The sequence below is a fragment of the Rattus rattus genome, chromosome 8, assembly GCF_011064425.1.
Source record: "Rattus rattus isolate New Zealand chromosome 8, Rrattus_CSIRO_v1, whole genome shotgun sequence".
Lineage (NCBI taxonomy): Eukaryota > Metazoa > Chordata > Mammalia > Rodentia > Muridae > Rattus > Rattus rattus.
This window is the reverse complement of record NC_046161.1, coordinates 102,272,018-102,292,420: the sequence shown is the minus strand read 5'-3', so window position 1 is coordinate 102,292,420 and position 20,403 is coordinate 102,272,018. Positions and strand designations below refer to the sequence as shown.

Here is a 20,403-nt window from a genome sequence, read left to right as displayed (position 1 = left end):
TCTATTCCCAGTATCTACATGGCAGCTCACAGCTGACTGTAACTCCAGTTCAAGGGGATCTGATGACCTCTGTCGGCACCAGGCACATACATGATACACATACATACATGCAAACACATCTTTACGAAAAGATATGTTAGAAATAAAATTCCAACCAAGTAGAGTCACCAAGAGACTAAAATAAGCAGATAGAAGAATGTCAGAAATCGAAGACAAGCTCTAGATAATGCAGTGTTCTGACAGTAATACAAAAAAACATATATAACCATGACCACAATGTCCAAGAACTCACAGTGCATCCGATGTACTAAGTAAACAGGCCGTGAACGAGCTAGTGTGGGTATTCTGACGTCAAATAAAGTGGACTGCAAGCCAGTCTGAGAGATGAAGAAGGCCATAGCATAAAGAGGAGACCATGCGTAAGGATGGCAGAACAACTGTAAATATGAGCAAGCCCCCATATTGGGGCTTCCAATCCATAAGACAAATCCTAACAGACATGAAAGAGGTTAAGAACTCCAGTTAATAAGCTTAGAGCTGAAAGGGGTATATATAGTAGATACCAAAGAAATCCAGAGGTTCGTTAGGGAATGCTTTGAGGTTTTCAGCTCCAAAAGACTTGGAAATCTAGACCAAATGGATGAATTCCTAGGGACCAACAGATGACTTATCAAGACAAAATGAAGGAGATATCAGCCATTGTAAACTGTCTACAGTGTTCACTGAGACTCAAACGGTAATAAAGAATATGTCAACGAAGGAAAATCCAAGACTGGACATATTTACTACTGAATTTTCCCAAACCTTTAAAGAGCTAATTAATATACCACCTGGGCAGTGGTGGCTCACAACCGTGATCTCATCACTCTGGAAGCAGAGGCAGGTGGATCCCTGTGAGTTTGAGGCCAGCCTTGTCTACAGAGCTAGTTCTAGGACAGCCAGGGCTATACAGGGAAGCCAGGTGGTGGGAGAACTAACACGCCAATGCTCCTCAAACCGCTCCTTAGAATGGAAAGAGAAGCAGCAGCACTCCCAAAGTCACTCTGTGAAGCTGGGATTACTCTGATTCCAAAAGTAGATAAAGGCTCAAAGAAAACTGTGCACCAATTTCCCTGACAAGCCTAGATGTATACTTTCTCAATAAAGCAGTTGCAAATCGAACCAGTACGTCAAGAAGACAACCAGGCTGGTTTCCTCCCAGAAATGCAAGGATGGTTCAACATACACAAACAGTGAGTGTCGTACAGCATACAAACTTAACACTGGAAATCAGAACAGGGGACTCATAAATCAGCACACACAGTTGTAGCCACCTAGTTCCTGGGGGGAAAAGTGTCGAAATGTATATTGGAAGCAAAGATTCCACAAATTGCACTGGGGAAACTGCATAGTCACACGTAGACCAATGAAATTAGATCTCCTCTCAGTCTGGTAAAAAAAAAAAAAAAATCAATTCAAAATAAATCACTAACAGGTTAACTTAAGCCCTGGTACTCTGAAAGTCGAGGACTCTCGGGAAAGGGCTCCAGTAGCTCAAGATATCACTGCATTAATTGACAACTAGGATTCATGAAATGGAAATGCATCTATCTGCATGGCAAAAGAAACCACCCGCAAAGTGAAAAGACAACCTACGGAATGGGAGACAATATCCATGAACTATACAACTATGATGAGAAATCAATATCTAGAAATCAGTAAAGAACTCCAAAATTTAAAACCTAGTCATTTTTATTTTACATGTGTGTGTGTTTTGACTACATAGATATGAATTGTATTACATTGTGATCAGTGTCCAAGAAGGCCAGAAGAGGGCGCCAGAAGCCCGGAAAGTGGAATTCCAGACAGTGAGCCCCCAGGTGAGTAAGGGAACCCACCCCAGGTCCTCTGCTAGAGCAGGAAGCAGGAACAACCACTAAGTCGTCTCTCTAGCTCCCAAAACTTCAAAAATTACACACTCACAATCAGGCAATCAAGAAATGGGTAAGTGAATTGGACACCGTCCTCAAAAGAAGAAATACAAATGGCCAATTAATGTGTTGAAGGCATTCAGCATTCTTAGCCATCAGGAAAAACGCGAATTAAAACTACATTGATATTCCATTTCACTCCGGTCCGAATGTGTATCTTCAAGAAAATACTTGGCAACAAAAACTGGAAAGGATGTGGGTGGAGCTAAAGGAACCCCTAGGATGCTAGCAGTGTCCCTGTGAACCGGTGCTGCCATTGCAGCAATCAGTGTAGATGCTTCTCAAGAGACTGAAAGGCGACCACCACCGTATGATGCAGATACTCGATGGCATCTACCTGAAGGAGTCAAAGTCAGAAAGCCACAAAGGCACTTGCACATTCATATTGATCACTGCAGTACTCACAATGTTCAAGAATCAGCCTCGACACTCACCAAGAGATGGGGATAAAGAAAACGTGGTATTTATACACAATTGACTTTTACTCATGCATAAAGAATCAAACTACATCATGTGCATGAAAACCAATGGAACTTGGGATAAAGTAAAACAAAATCAGCCAGACTCAGAAAGGCAAATCTTGTTTCCTCTCACATGTACAACCCTAAAATCACACACACACACACACACACACACACACACACACACACACACACTCACGCGCGCGCACACACACAGGTGGGGGGGACAGGAAGGAGGGAGGGAGGGGAGAGAGCACTGGAACATGAAAGCAGAAGGGAAGCATTTTGCATTTTGGTGAGTGGGAGGTGCCAGGGGGCGGAGAATTGTGAATTATACATTGCTCACAAAACACAATGACGTATTTATATGAAAAACTCTTAAACCCACCGTGTACACTAAAAATTTTTCATAAAATACTGAAATGAACTATTTTCTCATACGTAGAATCTAGATCTCTATACGTATGATGTGAAACATGGGGGACAATTTGAAGGGACCAGAGACAGTAATATTCATGTCATCGGGAAACCCATTATTCTGTACAGATTTTCTTAAGCTTTTTTTTTTTTTTTTTTTTTGGAAACAAAAAAAAAAAAAAAAAAAAAAAAAAAAGGAATTCGCCCTGCAGTCCTGCAAAACAGCCCCTCTACAAGAAGGTACTTTCTAGAAAAGCACCAAAGAGGCTGTCGATGCCAACAGGGCAATAGCCTTTCCTCAGAATCAAAACGATGCCTGGCACGGGAAGGCTGAACACTGGGTAGCTAGAGATGGATCCGGGTGTAAGGGTCGCAGGGCCTCTGGATTTCAGCTCATTCTTCCTAGCTAAAGAAGCGGTGATTAGGACCGTGCTCGCTGAGCTGAAGCGGGTCCCCAGGCTGCAGAGCTCACAGCGCCTTCTTCCCTCTTTTTTAAATTTTTCCTTTTCTTTTTTTTTCTAAGTTGCACACCTCCCTAAGAACTGTCCCTAGACATCTCTCTTCCCGCCTCTGAGAAGCGCCCCCCGCAGGGAGCAGAGTCCCGCAGCGGGCCTGCTAGTCCACTGCAGCGGGTTACAAGTGCGCAGAGCCCGCGAGGGCAAGAGTGCGGCTTTGGGGCTGAGGATGAACAGGGCTGAGCCGGGCCGAGCAGCAGGCTGAGCCCGCGCTCCTGTGCAAACAGCCCCGCGACTCGGGGTCGGCGGCGGAGGGTGGGCCGCGGAGGCCGCAGAGGTAGAGGACGAAGGCCTCCCCCTCCAGGGGGCAGCCTGCGCCCCGCGCTCCCCGCCGATCCCGCGCCGCCAGCCCCGCGCCGCTTCGCACACCTCGAGCCAGGTTGTGCGGCGAGGCGCGTCCGCCCCGGTGTGGCTGAGAGGCTCCCTCCGGAGATTGGGGGTGATGGTCCCTGCGGGGAAAGCGCCGCTGGGCCGCGCCGCCCCCGCCGGGTCGCGGTGCGCGCCTTCCCGCGCCAGGCCGCGGTCGGCGGGAGGGCGGGCGACCCCGCGGGGCCTCAGGGACTCGCGGCCCGCAAAGCCCCAGGCGCCCCCACCAGCTACGCACCTTGCCGCGCGCGGGTCCCCATGGCCGGGACCCGCCGCCGCCGCCTCGGGATGCGCGCAGGTGACACCGAGGCCCGGCGTTCCGAGCTCGGGACAAGGCGGAAGGCTGCTTCCCGCGGCTCTTGCGGGACCGGCTGCGGGAGCGCAGCGCAGGCCGAGTCCGTGTTCCCACGCGGCTGCGGGGGCCCGAGGGCCGTCACGTATCGCCTGGTGGCGGGAGAGGAAGGTGTCGCCTTTGCTCCGAGGAGAGTGTCCCGTCCCGCGCCGCCCCGCGGGAGAGGCCCGCGGCGTGGCGGCCCGGCCTCCGGGGCCGAAAGCTTCGCGCCGGGCGCGCGGGACCGCGGCGTGGGGCCCCGTCTCGAGCTGCGTCTCCTCGGAGGCCAGCGGCGGCCCGCGGTCGTGGAAGCCATCGCTCGGCAAGCTCGCGGAGGCGCGCTCCCCTCGGGCCGCCCGCGTCGTCCCCTCAGACGCCGACGTCGCACTCACCGCGCGCCCGACGCGCCGTCCCCGGAGGTCGGGAGCGGACGGGGCAGCGAAGCTCCGAGCTGCGCGACGCTCGTCGCCTCCGTCATGCCGAGTTCCTGTCACGCGGGCAGGAGCCGTCCAGGCGCCTGGCAGAAGGGCCGCGAAGTCGTGAGGGTGCGGCGAGGTCGCTCCGAGGCTTTCGGAAACCAGGACGCACACTCGCCCCCCGCCGGGTGGTCCTAGCGACTGAGGGGACAGGAGTCAGGTTCCCACCCTCCACGGGCCCCGACCCAATCAGAGGGCGCGGCCGCTGGCACGCTGCCTCCTGGTGGCTCATGGGCCTCCTGGGCCAGCGCCCAGGGCGCGTCGAGGAGCGGAAGACAGGAGCTGGGGGAGGCGGAGGGGCCGAGGCCCAGGAACACCGCGGTCCTTCCTAGATCGTCCATGGGAGTGGGAACCAGTCAGCCCTGACCAGCAGCCTCCTTCTGACCTTCTCCCATTTCAGCTCCCACCTCCCAAAACGTGAGACGCCATTCTACCTCAAAGTCCTTCAGTGACACCCCATTGCATTATTAGACTCCTCAGTGTTAGCCTAGGGTCTCCAGGAACATTGCTCACACAAACGCTGAACTCCAGTGATACCCCATCCCGGTAGTATTTTTAAAACGCTGGTTCCTGCCTTTTCTTCTGATTTGTTATGGGATATATCTCACGAGTGCAGTTTTTAAAGCCTCCCAAGGGATTATATCACGGAGTAAAATTTGAGAAGCTTGCTGTCCCCAGATATTGCTAGACCTTTCATTTTAAAGAGACTTTTTAAATCCTTTCCAACTCTAATGTGTTTGGTCCACCAACACCAACAACAACAACACTCCACGTTCAACCTCATCGTTTCCAGTTCCAAAAGGCCTAGTGGGTTTCCTACGTCAGATAAGGCAAGAGATTGTGAGGACAGTACAAGAATAAAATATGCATCTGTGCTTTTCCGTCCATTTCCATAGCATTCCCCTCTAATATATGTTATACTCTTCAAAATCGTCGCATAAATGGATCTTGCTTTTCAAAATTACTTCAACTTTTATCAAAGTGAGGTATTGGTGCTGTTAAAAAAGAAAAACGCAATCCCCTGCTGCCCTCCTATCTCACACCACTGAAGCAATCGCCTTTGTGTCTTTGTGTCAGCTTATTTAATTGCTGTGTTCATGTCTATAAATGTGTTTGGTTGCTGCTTGGGATATTTCTTCCCAGTTTTATACACTACCCCTATCTGGTAAATAGTTTGAGACTGCTTACCAAAAAACCTTTATGTTAAGTGTTCTAGTTTATCTGGGTATAAAATTCAGGATAAGGCATCATTTACACCACTGACTTCTAGCTTCGAGAATTATTGAAACTGCTAGAAACATTCTATCATAGACCTCTTCTATTATTTGATTTTCTTTAATTTGGAAACCTAAAGAAATTTCTTTTTCTCTTCCATGTTTTGAAGTTACACAATGTTTGGCAGAGATGTGGGCCCAATTGTCTGTTCTACTAGCTACCAGGTATATTATTTAATTCTTAGTGGTCAAGCTCCCCAATTAACTTGTTGCTTATTTCTTCTCCGTTTTCAGTATTTCTCTCTTCTTGGGTAGCCCTATCATTGAGATATTGGACTTCCAGAATTGTCCCTCTGACATAGTTCCTTAACTTCCAAATCACCATTGTCCTGGTTGACATTTTTGGTTTTTTCTGCTCTTGTCTGTTTGCTTGTCTGTCTATCTGTGCAAGACAGGATCTCACTATGTAGCCTAGGCTAGCATATGTATACGTATGTACATATACATATACATACATATACATACATACATACCAGGCTGGCCTTGAACTCACAGATCTTCTAGTCCCTTCTCTAGGTTATAAGCAGTGTCCTAACTTTATTTTCCGATTCATCTTATATCAGACTTCTACTTTTCCAAGAACTCTTTCTGCAGAGAGCATTACTGTCCTGTCAGTCCATTTTCCTTCCATGATTCCATAGCTTTCCTTGCCTCCCTCTGAAAACTGAAGGCCGTTCTTTCTTCTGCATACTCTGTTCTCGGGGTCCTCTCCATATTTGTGTGCTTTGTTTCATTATTCCTCCTGTGGCCTCTCTACCCATGTCTGTTGCCCATGAGGACGACGAGGGGGCATATGTCCATCAACAGAGAACACAGCGGATAAACCGTGATATATTTGTACTTTGGGGAGCTGTGAAGCTATACTCAGGAGTGGAGGACATCTCCATGCAACCCTCTAGGCTGGCAACCAAGAAATATTAAGTGGCAAAACGTTTAGGTGGAAACCGTATAGCATGCCACTTTTAAATGGTGTCATTTGTTAATGTATTTTTTTTTCAATAGGAGGTGGGCATGTGCACTTGAGTGTAGATGCTCAAAGAAGCCAGAAACATCAGAACCCTGGAGCTGGAGTTATAGCCAGGCGGATTGTAAGCTAGCTAACAGAGGTGCAATAGGGTTCAACCCCTGGTAAACACACAATGGAAGGAGAGACCTGATTCCCACAAAGAGGGAGGGAGACAGATGTGGAGAGAAAGGAGAGGGAGAGGATGTAGGGGTGACTCAAACACAGTATAAGTGTTAAATGGCATACATAGCAAAATTATGCATGTATTATTATGTATGTTTGTATGTATGTATGTATTAATAACCTGGAGACATGATTCTAACAAAAGGATTGTAAGTGTAAATCCTAACATAGTCAAAGTAGCTGAACACAGTGATTTTCTTTCTACATATTAAGGAATTATTGTTAGCTGGGTTATATATGATAACCCACTGTGGTGATTTTTTTTAATTAACATTTTTTTTTTGTTGTTCTTTTTTTCGGAGCTGGGGATCGAACCCAGGGCCTTGTGCTTCCTAGGCAAGCGCTCTACCACTGAGCTAAATCCCCAACCCCTTAATTAACATTTTTTTTGTTGTTCTTTTTTTTCGGAGCTGGGGATCGAACCCAGGGCCTTGTGCTTCCTAGGCAAGCGCTCTACCACTGAGCTAAATCCCCAACCCCTTAATTAACATTTTTAAAGATTTATTTTTCATTATTTTTAATTGCGCCTGTGTATATGTTCAGGTGCCCACGGAGACCGGAGACATCAGATCCTCCTAGAACTGGTTACAGTTGATTGTGAGCCTCCTGACCACTCCTAACCACTGAACTACCTCTCCTGCCCCTCCCATGATATTTTAAAGAAATGTCTCTGCCATAAATATGCCCTTTTCTTTAAAAGCAATGGAATGGTAGTTACATTGTGTCAAGTGTTTTATTTAAAATACTTGTGAGGGCCTTCAAGGTGGCTCGGCAAGTGAGGCAGCTACCGACAAGCCAGACGATGAACAAACGTTTAAAATGACAAGACTGGGTCAGAATAATGTCATTTTATAATGAAACAATGTCAGGTGATGCAGGTAAGGGTCGGAACTGGGGAATGACAGCACAGTGGGTGTCATGGGCTAGTAGGCGCCTTCTCCTTAGCCATGGTTTAGCCTGCCACTGATTCAGTCACCCACGACCGACCATAAAAATGTTAAATGGAAAATTCCAGAGATAAACTTTGTAAGTTTTAAATTGGGTACCGTTCAGCATGATGAGATCTTGGACCATCCTGTTCCCATCCAGCCCGCGCATGAATCATCTCTTTGTCCACACTGTACTCACTACCCGTCCTTCCTGGTTATCAGACCTCTCAAGGCTCTTGGAGCTGGTGCTCAAGTAGCCCTCATTACCCCTAATCATACCCCAAAGCACAAAGGGAGGGCTGTCGAAGCAAAGCCATAAAATGTTCCCTTTAAATGAAAAGCTAAATAAAGCCTTCACCTAAGACAGGAGAAAGAAATGTCAGAGTTGTTAACATTGACAGAACGATTTTCTGTGGTTGCCGTTGTGAAGAAGGAAAAGAAAATTCAAGCGATTGCTGTAATCACATCTCAAGCCAGCAGCATTACAGCCACTGTGTATGATAAACAAGTGCGGGAGTTAAGATGGAAACCCACTAAATCTGTGCGTGGGTGGTTCTCAGAATACCTGCAGCTCCAGACATCTGCTGAGGGTCAGAAAACATCACTTTTTACTTCTGGTTACTTTTCTTAAGTTTTCCATAATGAAAATATCTCATGCCTGCAGAAACCTTTCTGTCTATAGAATGCTTGCTGTGTACTCAGACGGTCTAGATTCAGTGCCCAGAACCCATGTTTTAAAAGCCCAGTTGTGGTAACCCCAATGCTGGGGACAGAGACAGGCAGATACCTGAGGCTCACTGATCTGCCAACCTAGCCTATGCTGTAAGTTGCAGACCAGTGAGAGACCACGAGGGGTTAAAAGGGGTTGGGGTGAGATCTGAAGAACATCAACCCAACACCCGAGACTGACCTCTGCCCTCCACATGCATGCTCACCACACACGTGTTTACACACAGAGAGGTGTTGTTGTTTTTGTTATTGTTGTTTTAAGAATGATGGATCTAAAGATAATCGGCAATCACAGGTATCTGGTGCCCATGATTCTTTAGCCCTATATGATTCCGTTGTGTAAAATGAGCTAGCCCTAGCCCCCAAACCTCCATGCTGTCTGTAAAATGAGCTAGCCTTAGCCCCCAAACCTCTGTTGTCAGCTTGCCAACTGTCATTCTCTTTCCTCTAACCGCTTTCTAAAACACAGACTTTTGCTGCTATTGGCATCTCAGTCCCCTTCTCTGGAATCCTTAGGAATAATTCCTTTACTGGGGGCTGAAAAAGTAAGAGAGGGCAGGGAGGCAAAACACTCACTGTGCAAGGGTAAACGAGTGCAGATCCCCAGCACTCACCAATGCAGAGCAAAAGTGGTGGCCTGGCTGCAATCCTAGTGCCAGTGTAGATAGAGCAGTGTAGTGCTTAGACTAGCCATTGATAAGATCCAGACTCAATAGAGACTGCCTCAATATGCAAGGTGCAGAGCAACTGAGGAGACACCATATACCAACCTCTGTCCTCTACATATACATGCACACACTCATGCACACGCATACACACACTCATGCGCATGCACACACATAACACACATGCTTACCCCACGAGCGTGAAAAAATTCTAACTAGGAGTGGAGATGTCCACCTATAGTCCTAGCACTTAAGAGTCAGGGACAGGGGGTTGGGGATTTAGCTCAGTGGTAGAGCACTTGCCTAGCGAGCGCAAGGCCCTGGGTTCGGTCCCCAGCTCCGAAAAAAAGAAAAAAGAAAGAAAGAAAAAAAGAGTCAGGGGCAGGAAGCTAAGGAATTTAAATGAGTTTGAGGTCAGCCTGGGCTCTCGGAGGACCTGTCTCAAAAGGGGGAGAGAAGCAAAGGGGCTAGGAAGATACCTCAGTTGATAAAGTGCCATGCCTGAGGACCTCAGTTCAAGCCCTAACCCCCATAGAAAAAGCCCAGTATGATGATATACATTTATAATTCCAGACAGGTGTATGCCTAAGGCTCACTGGCCACCCAGCCTAGCACCATCATGAGCCCCCAAGGTCCCTGTAAAAATGTATGATACGGGGGCTGGGGATTTAGCTCAGTGGTAGAGCGCTTACCTAGGAAGCGCAAGGTCCTGGGCTCGGTCCCCAGCTCCAAAAAAAAAAACCAAAAAAAAAAAAAAAAAAAGTATGATACGTAAAACAAGATGAGAGGCTTTTGAGGAGGCCATACCCAAGACTGACCTCTGGTCTTCACACCTATGGGCATACTCATGCTTGTGCAACCCCACACACGCATAAAAATGCACGCACGCACACGGCGCACAGACACACACACACCGCAATACACACACAATAAAAAAATACCTTTATATATAATTCTAATGGGGCATGAAGAGGGAATGGTGTCGATATCTACGTTCATTCCATTCCATTATTGGGCCCCGTTTCTTTCTCAGTGGTTGAAAGATCAGTCTTCGCTGGAGTGTGCTCCGTCACGTCACTCCTGCCCACCACACACCTACGCCTGAGCCCAGCTTAGCTTCTGCACTGTGACATCAAGCATCTCTCTTTGGGCCTTAGATTGCAGAGACAAAAACAAGGGTTGACTCATGGGGACAGCTGCCCGTGTTACTCACATGGCTGAGAAGCCTGACAGGATGATGGTGGTGACTGTAGCTATCAAATCGCAAGAGTTTTGTGGAAGACCAGAGACAGTATTGGGGAGGACAGACATAGAACTTGAGGGTCAGGTTCTCTAACCCTCAGAGCAGAGGGCCCTGTTGGGTAGTGGGCTCTGCTCACACTGTGCAGAGGCAGGACAGAGCATCTGAATCCTGTCATGAGAAAATCCTCTAGACCACAGAAGAGACCCTGTTATTCCAGAGCTCTTCCTTTCCAAATGTAAGGTACTGGCCGTGCAAGCATGATGTCTTTTTTTTTTTAAGATTTATTTATTTATTATATATAAGTACACTGTAGCTGTCTTCAGAGACAGCAGAAGAGGGCATCAGATCTCATTACAGATGGTTGTGAGCCACCATGTGGTTGCTGGGATTTGAACTCAGGACCTCTGGAAGAGCAGCCAGTGCTCTTAACCACTGAGCCATCTCTCCAGCTTGCCAAGCATGATGTCTTGAGTTTAAATCCCCAGTTGGGCATGACGAGACACAGTGATAAATCCCAGTGCTAAGGGGGCAGAGATAAGTCACTGGAACTCACTGGCCACCCAGCCTACCCAAATTGGCATGCTCTGGGTTTGGTGAGAAACCCTATCTCAAAAAATAAGGTCGAGAGGAAGATGCCCAGTGTCAACCTCTGGTCTCCACTGGCACATGTATGAACACCCAAACACATACATACACACATGTAACCCACACCCATGTACTCCCACTCAGAAACACAGAAAATAACATGAATAGCACTAAAATGAGTCAGCTAGGGCCTTACCTACATAATGTCTTGGGACCACATCTTGCCCACACATCCTTCTGTTTTTCACTTACGAATTGTTAAAAAATAGAAATTCCCCTCTCACTTAAAAGCATTCAATGACTTATTTAATAACCTTGGTGGACTGAAGATAGGCAGATGATTTTAGGATTATATGCAGGTCAAAAAATAACATTGTCAGAAACAATGAAAACATGTAATAATTGAGCTATACCACAAAGGCCACTACACCAAGTGACGATGACAGACCCAAGCCCACATGCCCAGATAGCTTGCCACGTGTACAAAGAAAGACACTTAAGTACATGATTGAGATCGTAGAGCATGTCTTGTCAGACACCATGTAACGGTGTTTATTTCAGCCAATGGCATCTGCAGTAATGAGTTCATACATTCATAATGGTGCCACAAAGTTCTAATCACCTAGTGACAGCATATCTGTGGTAGTGTTAGTCATTGTTCACATGTTTGTAATAATTATGTAAACAATAATTACATACTGTGAGTCATGCCAAAGAACAGCAATTTTGTTATGTATTATATATATATAACTTCATATATATATATATTACATATACATAAAATTTTATATATATTAGATATGGCTTTATATATATTATATATGGCTTTATATATGTTAGATATGGCTCTCTATATATTAGATATGGCTTTATATATAAAAATTGTATGTGCTTTATATATGATGTTTAATAAATATTATTGGAGGGTTGGGGATTTGGCTCAGTGGTAGAGCGCTTACCTAGGAAGCACAAGGTCCTGGGTTCAGTCCCCAACCCCGAAAAAAAAAAAAAAAAAAAAATAAATAAATATTGGGATATGTTATATTTACATATTTTATCATATTTTAGGGCCTACTCCTTTCTCTAAAAACAAAAAGGTTTACTATTGAAGAGCATGCTATATGGTAGTGGCAGAACTCAGACATCCCATAATAAGCACATTTCTTGATTAGCTCAAGAGACCATATGAAGCAACAGACCTACACCACCTAGGTTGGTATACGTCCATTCCATGACGTTAGCACAATGACAAAACTGCCTAAGAGTGTATGTCTTAGAACATGCCCTGCTGTCAGGCAATGCATGACCGTACACACATAAAATCAGCCAACTGCATTTTAAGGGAAGAGCTTGCATGATGGCCTGCACCGAGGAAGCGGTTTAATTTGCATTCCGCTCTCCTGTAACATTTACGATACTTTAAACGCCTATGATGATCCAAGTTGTTTTCAAAATCGCCCACAACCAAGGGTATAAGTTAGCCTCACTTTATAGAAAAGCAACGTGGAGAAACGGAAGGTTAAGTAGTTCACCGTGTGCCACTGGTCAGAGAGCTGAGCTCAGGATGTGAAAGTGAGCTCAGAACAACAGGTTTGGCTGTTCTCTGACACTCTGGACTCGGGCTGTTCTGGATTCTCAGACTGAAGAACAGTTTCACAGAAGATCACTGTGGGCCTTGTATGTTTCGTGTGCTTAGAGATGGGTGGGTGAGTACAGCAGGAAAAAAAAGCACTAATATAAATTCTGGTTTCCACATAAATTTCCGTATTAAGTACTGCTGAAGCGAGCACTAAATCTTGTTTTTCATTGCAGCAGAGCCTGTCTTCTTATCTTGTGTCAACACCCTGACGATGCCAACTATGCCAGTGCTGGCTCTCATCTATCCTGATGGCATGGGAGGAGAAAGGGAGAGCATGTATCCCAACCCTAAGGCATGTAGCTATGTGGGCCTTCACACATACTGAAGGGATCCAGCTTAACATGACTACGGCCATCTTGCCTTCCAGGTGTGCTGTAACACATCCCAAACTCCGTAAGACAAGAAAGTCATTTAAGATAAGCAGTCAAGCGCGCAGTGCTGCACTGATGCCTGGACCCTTCTCCACTAGTGTTTGACATGGAAATAGAGCTGTTTTTAAAAATATCTTTTTTCTTCTTCTTTTTAAAGAAGATTTATTGCTGGGCAATGGTGGTGCTCCCCTTTATTTAGTCCCAGCACGCAGGAAGCAGAGACAGATAGATCTCTGAGTTTCAGGCCAGCCTGGTCTACCTAGTGAGTTCCAGGATACTCAGGACTACACAGAAAAACCTTGTCTCAAAAGACAAGATTTACTTATTTTTATTATATGTACATAAATGTTTTTGCCTTGATATATGTCTGTACACGACAGACATGTCTGATGGCTGTGGAGGACAGAAGGGGTCATTGGATCCCGTGGAACTGGGATTTAATGGTGCTTGTAAGAAAACCATGTGCATGTTGAGAATTGAACCCAGGTCCTCTACAAAGTCATCTCTCCAGCCCCTGTGTTAACAGTTTTTGAGAGAGCCCAGTACATTCATGTTAACCACAGGCTACCATTGAGTTAACCCTCCCTCCCCTTCAGCCTGCTGAAACCTTCCTGTCTTGCTACCCCACTCTCATTGAAACCCCATTTGCCTCAGACTTTAGTTTTTTCAGGCCTCTCTCCTTTGACAGCTGATTCTCAAGGTATCAGGAATGGCTTTTTCATAAACATATCATACCGGCGCAGAGATTTCCACATTCTCAAGCATGTTCACATAGGATAAACAAATGAGTCAGCCATTGCAGGTAACAGCCACACGTGACACAGAGAGACTATTACTGTCCCGAATTCCTCATTTTGAATGATTGAAGTTACCTATACCAAACTGAAGCATGAATTCTCTTACCCAACCTGCTGCCTACAGCAGGATCTTCCCCCCTGTGTCTGCTTTAGCCTGACATTTTTTTTGTCACCTGAGAGGAACAATTTGCAGGGCAAAGGTTCGTTCGTTCGCTCTCACTCACAGCGGCAGACATCTCAGTCTGCATTCAGCTGCCTCCACTGTTTCCAGGCAACCGTGAGGCAGAGAGAGCATCAGAGCCAAAGAGAGGGAGAACAAGTTGTTCCCCCTCGTGGAAGCCAGGGAGCAGAGTGAGACAGGAAGGCACCAGAGACAGGATATATCTTCTAGAGCATGTTCCAGTGGCCTACTCGATTCCACCAGCCCCTCTTCCCGATAATACCATCAAATGATGCATCCATCGATAAATTAATTCACTGACGGGGGTCAAATGACGCACATCCAATCACCTCTCAATGATAGAATCTACCATCTCTCCGTGATAGATTCTATACATCACATCCAAAACACAGCAAGCCTCTGAGCCATCCCTCACAGGGACGTATTGGTACCCTTAAACTCCTTCTGCTACTTACTGCACGCATAGGATGGGATAAAATGGGATAAACTCGGGGCCTCCCATATCCTTATGACATTGGACATTCAGCAAAGTCTGGAGACACTGTTTATTACCTCTGTTTTGCAGGAGAGTGGATGGTTGTTACTGGTACCTGCTGGTAGAGGCCAGAACGCTGTTAGGCATCCTACAAGGCTCAGGTCAGCCATCCACAGTCAGCAATTAGTCAGTTCAAATGTCAGTGGTAAGCTTGCCTTAGAAGAAACAGTAGATTATCCTTCCTTAGCTTCCTACCAATAAACACGGAGGTGTGTCTTCAAGATAACCAACTTGATTTGTGTTGTGAGAACCCAACACTACACATAGCTACATATTCTGGGATGGGCAGACACTTAGCTCACGGCAGCCATGGGACCGACTAGCCAGTTCTCTCTGTGTCGCTCTACGATGGAAACAGTCCCAGCAAGCACTGGGGTGATGTGCTAAACCAAGCCACCTCCCAGGGGTCTGAACCCGGCATGAGAATAAAGACCCATGGAAGATGATTGGGAGGAACAGATGATGAAAATAAAGAGGGAGGGCAGCTACAGAACCATCGCAGTCAGAGTTAGCTAAAGTTGAAGCCGCCGGGTAGAGAAGGAGGCCCACGGAGTTGTGGCTGGTGGTTGGGAAAGGAGGAGGAGGTGGTGGAGGTGGCTGAGGACTCCCAGTGGTTAGCAAAAGTCATCGTGGACCAGGCTACTCTGGGGAAACCTCTTTTGTTTCAGGCTGCAGGTATTTCTGGGACCCTGAGTCCTTCCTGCCCTGTGGCCTGACAGAACTGCTGTAGGTTTGAAACCAGATTCGGTTCACTGCCAGTCTTACAGAAGTAATAAAAGCGAGGGGAATTAAACCTGGGGGGGGGTGGGGTGGGGATGCGGCGGGCATGCGTGAGAACAGAGAGAGCGGGGGAGGGGGGGGGAGGGGAAGGGAGGGGGGGAGGGGAGGGGAGGGGGAAAGACTAGCTAGCCAAGAAGGTCCAAGAACCCTCCTCTTTCTGTCTTCGGTCCTGGGATTATAGCCCCTCCACCATGCCAGCTTTTGTGTGGGTGCTAGGGAGCCGAACTCCCTCCTCCTGTCTGTGCAACAAGTGCTTCACAATCTCTCTAGTCCAAGAATTGAACCTTCAAACTGTACTTATCCAGAGAGTTGAGCAAGGCAGAAGAGAGTGGCTTTGCACCCCTGGTGATACATTGCCTCAGACCAGCAAATTAAGCGGGAGAGCAGGGGTCCACACAAAGCAGGCAGGCATTCTGGTCTTCAGGTTGCCCCTGTGGTCAATGGTCAGCCATGTTTTTTGAGCTGTGGATATCTCTGTTTTTCTCATCATCTCGGCCATTCTTTCCTTATCCTGGGATCCAGGATCCGGCTCCATCCTGCAACATTGAATGAATTAGTTCCTCCTGGTATCTCCCCTCCTACTCCTCCTGGAACATCTCTCACCTCAGAGGAGGTTAGCTCAGAACAAAGGAGCCATAAACAGTGAGAATGTGTGCTGACCTAGGGCTAAGCTAATAAGAGTAACCTGCCCATAATGCTCTAAAATGTGGGGGCACAAATGTGTCTTTACGATTCAGAATATACTCACCTCCTGACCTTTCATTCTGCACTGTCAACAGTAATTATTAGCTTCCCAAGTGCCAGGGTTACAGGCAGGCACAATCATATCCAGTGGGTCTTCACTCTTCCTCCAAGCCTCTGTGTGTGTGTGTGTGTGTGTGTGTGTGTGTGTGTGTGTGTGTGTGTGTGTGCGTGCGTGCGTGTGCGTGTGCGTGTGTGTGTGTGAATGCATGTGTCATATCCAATAATCGTCAATAAATAGTAACATTGCTGTGAAAAGTTGCTCCTCTGCAAAATATCAGCAAACAGTACCCATCAACTCTACAGGGAGTACAAAGCAAAACCACAGGAGCAAACACTTACGGAAAAGCAATGGGAAATGTACTTCCTCCTCAGAAGTACATGGATTTCCCCCCTTAGGAGGTCAGCCTGAATGCCTCTTGTTTGCACTAGGAGACATTGCCTGGTGTGGACAGTGTTGGGGCATGGCTGGTTGTTTTTGCTTAAAGAAAATAAATGTAGTACAATTTGGAGCACATGAACACAGGCCTGGGCAAGGTTAGCTTCTCTGGTCTGGAAGGTGCCGGCTTGGTAAGTATTTTTTCAGTATCAGACATTTAAAAAGCCTTCTGTAATATTAAAGGCATAAGCCCAAATAAAAGACCCAGTACAGTTAGCATTACTACACAGAACTATGCAGTGCGATGCTGCCTTTATACGCACACACACACACACACACACAAATGACTTATGTTGGTGTGCACACCTATATAGGGTTTTTTTGGTTGGTTGGTTGGGTGGTTGGGTAGGGTGGTTGGGTGGTTGGGTGGTTTGTTGGTTGGTTGGGTGGTTGGTTTGTTGGTTGGTTGTGGTTGGGTTGGTTTTTTCCAGACAGAGTTTTTCTGTGTAGTTCTGGCTGTCCTAGAACTCACCCTGTAGATCAGACGACCTTGAACTCACAGAAATCAGCCTCTAGATTGCTGGGATTAAAGACATGTGCCATGCTCGGCAATATGGGGTTGGTTTGATCTTTTTTTTTTTTTTTCATATTTTTTTTTTTCCTTTTCTCACAAAAGTCAGAGAGTTGTACATTTTACGGTCCAGCAAGAGGTGGCCAAGACAACAAAGCTGTTCAGTGACCTTGGATGACAAAGTAGCTTTGTGCTAAGAAAGCAAAGGGAGGGAGATACTCAGAGTGCCAGAAATCTTTATGTTAACCCTGTTTTTGTAGTCAGGACATGAAAGCCATTTGCTCTTCTAAGAACTAGAGAGAGGGAGAGAGAGACAGAGGCAGAGAGGAAGACAGAGAAAGAGGAAGAAAGAGGAGACAGACAGAAAGAGAAAGAGAGAGAGAAAGAGAGACAGACAGACAGAGAGACAGACAGAGACAGAGAGACAGAGTGCACACCAACAACTGCTTCTTCTTCTTCATAGGTCACAAGCATGATCAGGCCGTTTGACAGATCATGCTTCTTCAATGAGGCTGCCGCCAGGAAAGGGACTGTGTAGGATTCTAAGATGGAGCTCTGAAATAAACCAGATGGAAAAGGAGCAGGCGCTTTCCTTTAAGTCAGAGGCCAAAACATGCCAGACCCTGGGAAGCAGGAAGTAACAGTGCTAGTAAACCAAAGGCCAGACAAGCCTTAGTCCAGGAAAGGAGCCATAAAATGCAGAGATCCAGGTGATGTGTTCTGGGAAGCGGGTGGAAAGAGCTGGTCAGAGAACAAAAGCCTCAGCGCAATCACACCTGGTGGCTGCGTGGTTGTCCACCATGGAACCCAGCTGAGTTTTAGAGTCTCAAGCCAAGTCATTAACTTACTGGAGGCAGTCAGGAAGTCATAAAGGACATGACGTAGCTGGTGACCTTTAACCCAGCACTCTGGAGGCAGCGGAAGGTGGATCTCTGTGAGTTCAAGGGCAGCCTGGTCTATACAGTAAGTTCTAAGTTAAGCAGTGTTATGGAGCAAGACCTCAACTCTAACAAACAAAACCTATGAAACCAGAATTTAGTCACGTTACTGTCACGGAAACCAATAAACAGAGGCAAGACTCAACTGGGGTTTTTCCTTCAGTTTTAAACATAGCTTTTAAAGATTTATTTGGTTTTTTTTTTTTCTTTTCTTTTTTTTTTTTTTTGGAGCTGGGACCAACAGGGCCTAAGCTTGCCACAGGCAGCGCTCTACCACTGAGCTAAATCCCCAACCTGATTTGCTTGTTTTTTATTCTGTGTGCATGAGTGTTTTATGTACATGTATGTAAGTATAACACGTGCATGCCTGTTGCCTTTGTAGGCCAGAAGAGGGTGTGATCCCTAGGGCTCTGGTTACAGATGTTAGTAAACTACCCTGTGTGTGCTGAGAACCACACCCTGATCTCTGCAAAATCTTTAGCATTGAACCATCTCTCAGTCTTTTTCATTTTTTAATTCAAAGATCTATAGCTGGGCAGTGGGTGCTGCAGGCCTTCACTTCCAGCACTTGGGAAGCAGAGGCAGGCAGCTCTCTGAGTTCAAGGCCAGTCTGGCCTACAAGAGTGAGTTCCAGGACAGCCAGGGCTACACAGGAAACCCTGTCTTGAAAAACAAAGTAATATTTGAAAGATTTCTTACATTTTAAATGTGTGTGGGGGAGGTCACACTCATGCGTGTGCACGTCAGTGTTCTGCAAGCAAGGTCTTGGGTCCTCTGAAGCCAGTATTTCACATGGGTGTGTACCACATCCAAGGCTTGTGCTAGAATGAAACTGGTACCTGTGTGACAGCATTAAGCATCTTTAACCACTGAGCCCACCTCTCAGCCCAGGAACTTGATTCAGACAACAGCAATCTGAAAGACAGCAGACTAACACCCTAGAGCTCTGTCTTACGTCATCATCTCCAGGAGCAGATTGCATAGGCTGGGGACACACAGAGGCAGTCCCAGCCATTCTGGACTTCACTCTTGCCCTGTGCCCTCTGCGACATGCACTGTCTGGATTACGTCTTCATAATCACCCTTTGTTCCGTGGATGTTTGGCTTCAGGAAAGCCTAGAAACTCTGAATCAAGTTCATTTCTGCTGGCAACAACCTTGTCCTCCTCCAGAGACATCTGGACTGAGGGACTGGGGTTGTTAACCCTGAACAAACAAACCATTAAGGGTGTCTTTCTGACTCCTTCTACTAGGCGGGCTACAAATGCATCTTTGTAACAATGTAACAGTGTCCCTGGCTGTCCTTCCTGTCCCCTATCAGGTTGATTATGTCCCTCCGTGAAAAGAATTTTGGAAGTGCTTACCTCAGCATTTTCAGAATACGACCATGTTTGGAAATGTAGCCATGAGTTGCCTAACGCTGGGGATAGAGTCTGAAAAATATGCTCTCTGGCAATTTCCATTGCGTTTAAGCATCTTAGTGAATACTTATACAAGCCTAGACAGTGGAATTTACTACAAAACTAAATTTAATATATAAAAAATAGATACATAATGGTATCTATGATAATGCATGCATAATATACGTGCATATGTGTCATGTATATTATAAACAAGAGATTTAAAACACAAGACGAAGAGGCCACTGCCAACATAACACAGCATACTACTCCACAGTAATGACTTCTTTTTTTTTTTGAGACAAGTTCTCACACTATTACCCCTAGCTGGCCTAGAACTCACGGAGACCCTCCTGCCTCTGCTCCTGAGTGCTGGATTGAAGGTGTGTACCACCCACCCAGCTATAACCTTTCTGAAAAGTATAACTGTGCTCTAAATAGAATGTCAAAAAAGTAGGATGTCGTGAAGTGGACAAGCATTCGTGTAGTCACCACAGAGAGAGGAGACCCGTTTATGGGATCAACACCCCGAGGGACACTACACACTTTTGTAGTTGGTTTTCCGTTTGGTTGGTTTGGGGTTTTGTTTGTTTGTTTGTTAGTTTTTTCTGTTGGGGGTGGTCTTTTGTCTGGTTTGTCTTTCCATTAATGTATCTATTCACTCTGCATCCCTAATCCCAGCCCTACCTCCTCCTCTCATCCCAGTCCCACCTTACAAATCCATCACCCCCCCTTCTTTTCAGAGAGAGAACCTTCCCTTGGTACATCCAGTCCCAGCAAGATTAAGTGCATCCTTTCCCACTGAGGCCCAAACAGGCAGTCCCACCAGGAAAAGGGGATCCAGTGGCAGGAAACAGAGTCAGGACATGAAAAAACAAACAAACAAACAAACAAAGTTTTTGGTGTTTTTGATAGAGTTCTG

General features: G+C 46.4%; 1 protein-coding gene across 4 annotated transcripts in view; it reads right to left on the bottom strand.

Annotated features, from left to right (window-relative positions):
• Positions 1-4,691, bottom strand: part of Trank1 (tetratricopeptide repeat and ankyrin repeat containing 1) — a 76,462-nt gene extending 71,771 nt beyond the window's left edge. For all 4 annotated transcript variants that reach the window (XM_032910845.1, XM_032910849.1, XM_032910846.1 and 1 more), the window contains exon 1: positions 3,968-4,691. The gene's annotated coding sequence lies outside the window, so the exon portion shown is untranslated. The remainder of the gene's footprint in view (positions 1-3,967) is intronic.
• Between the last annotated feature and the right edge of the window lie 15,712 nt (positions 4,692-20,403).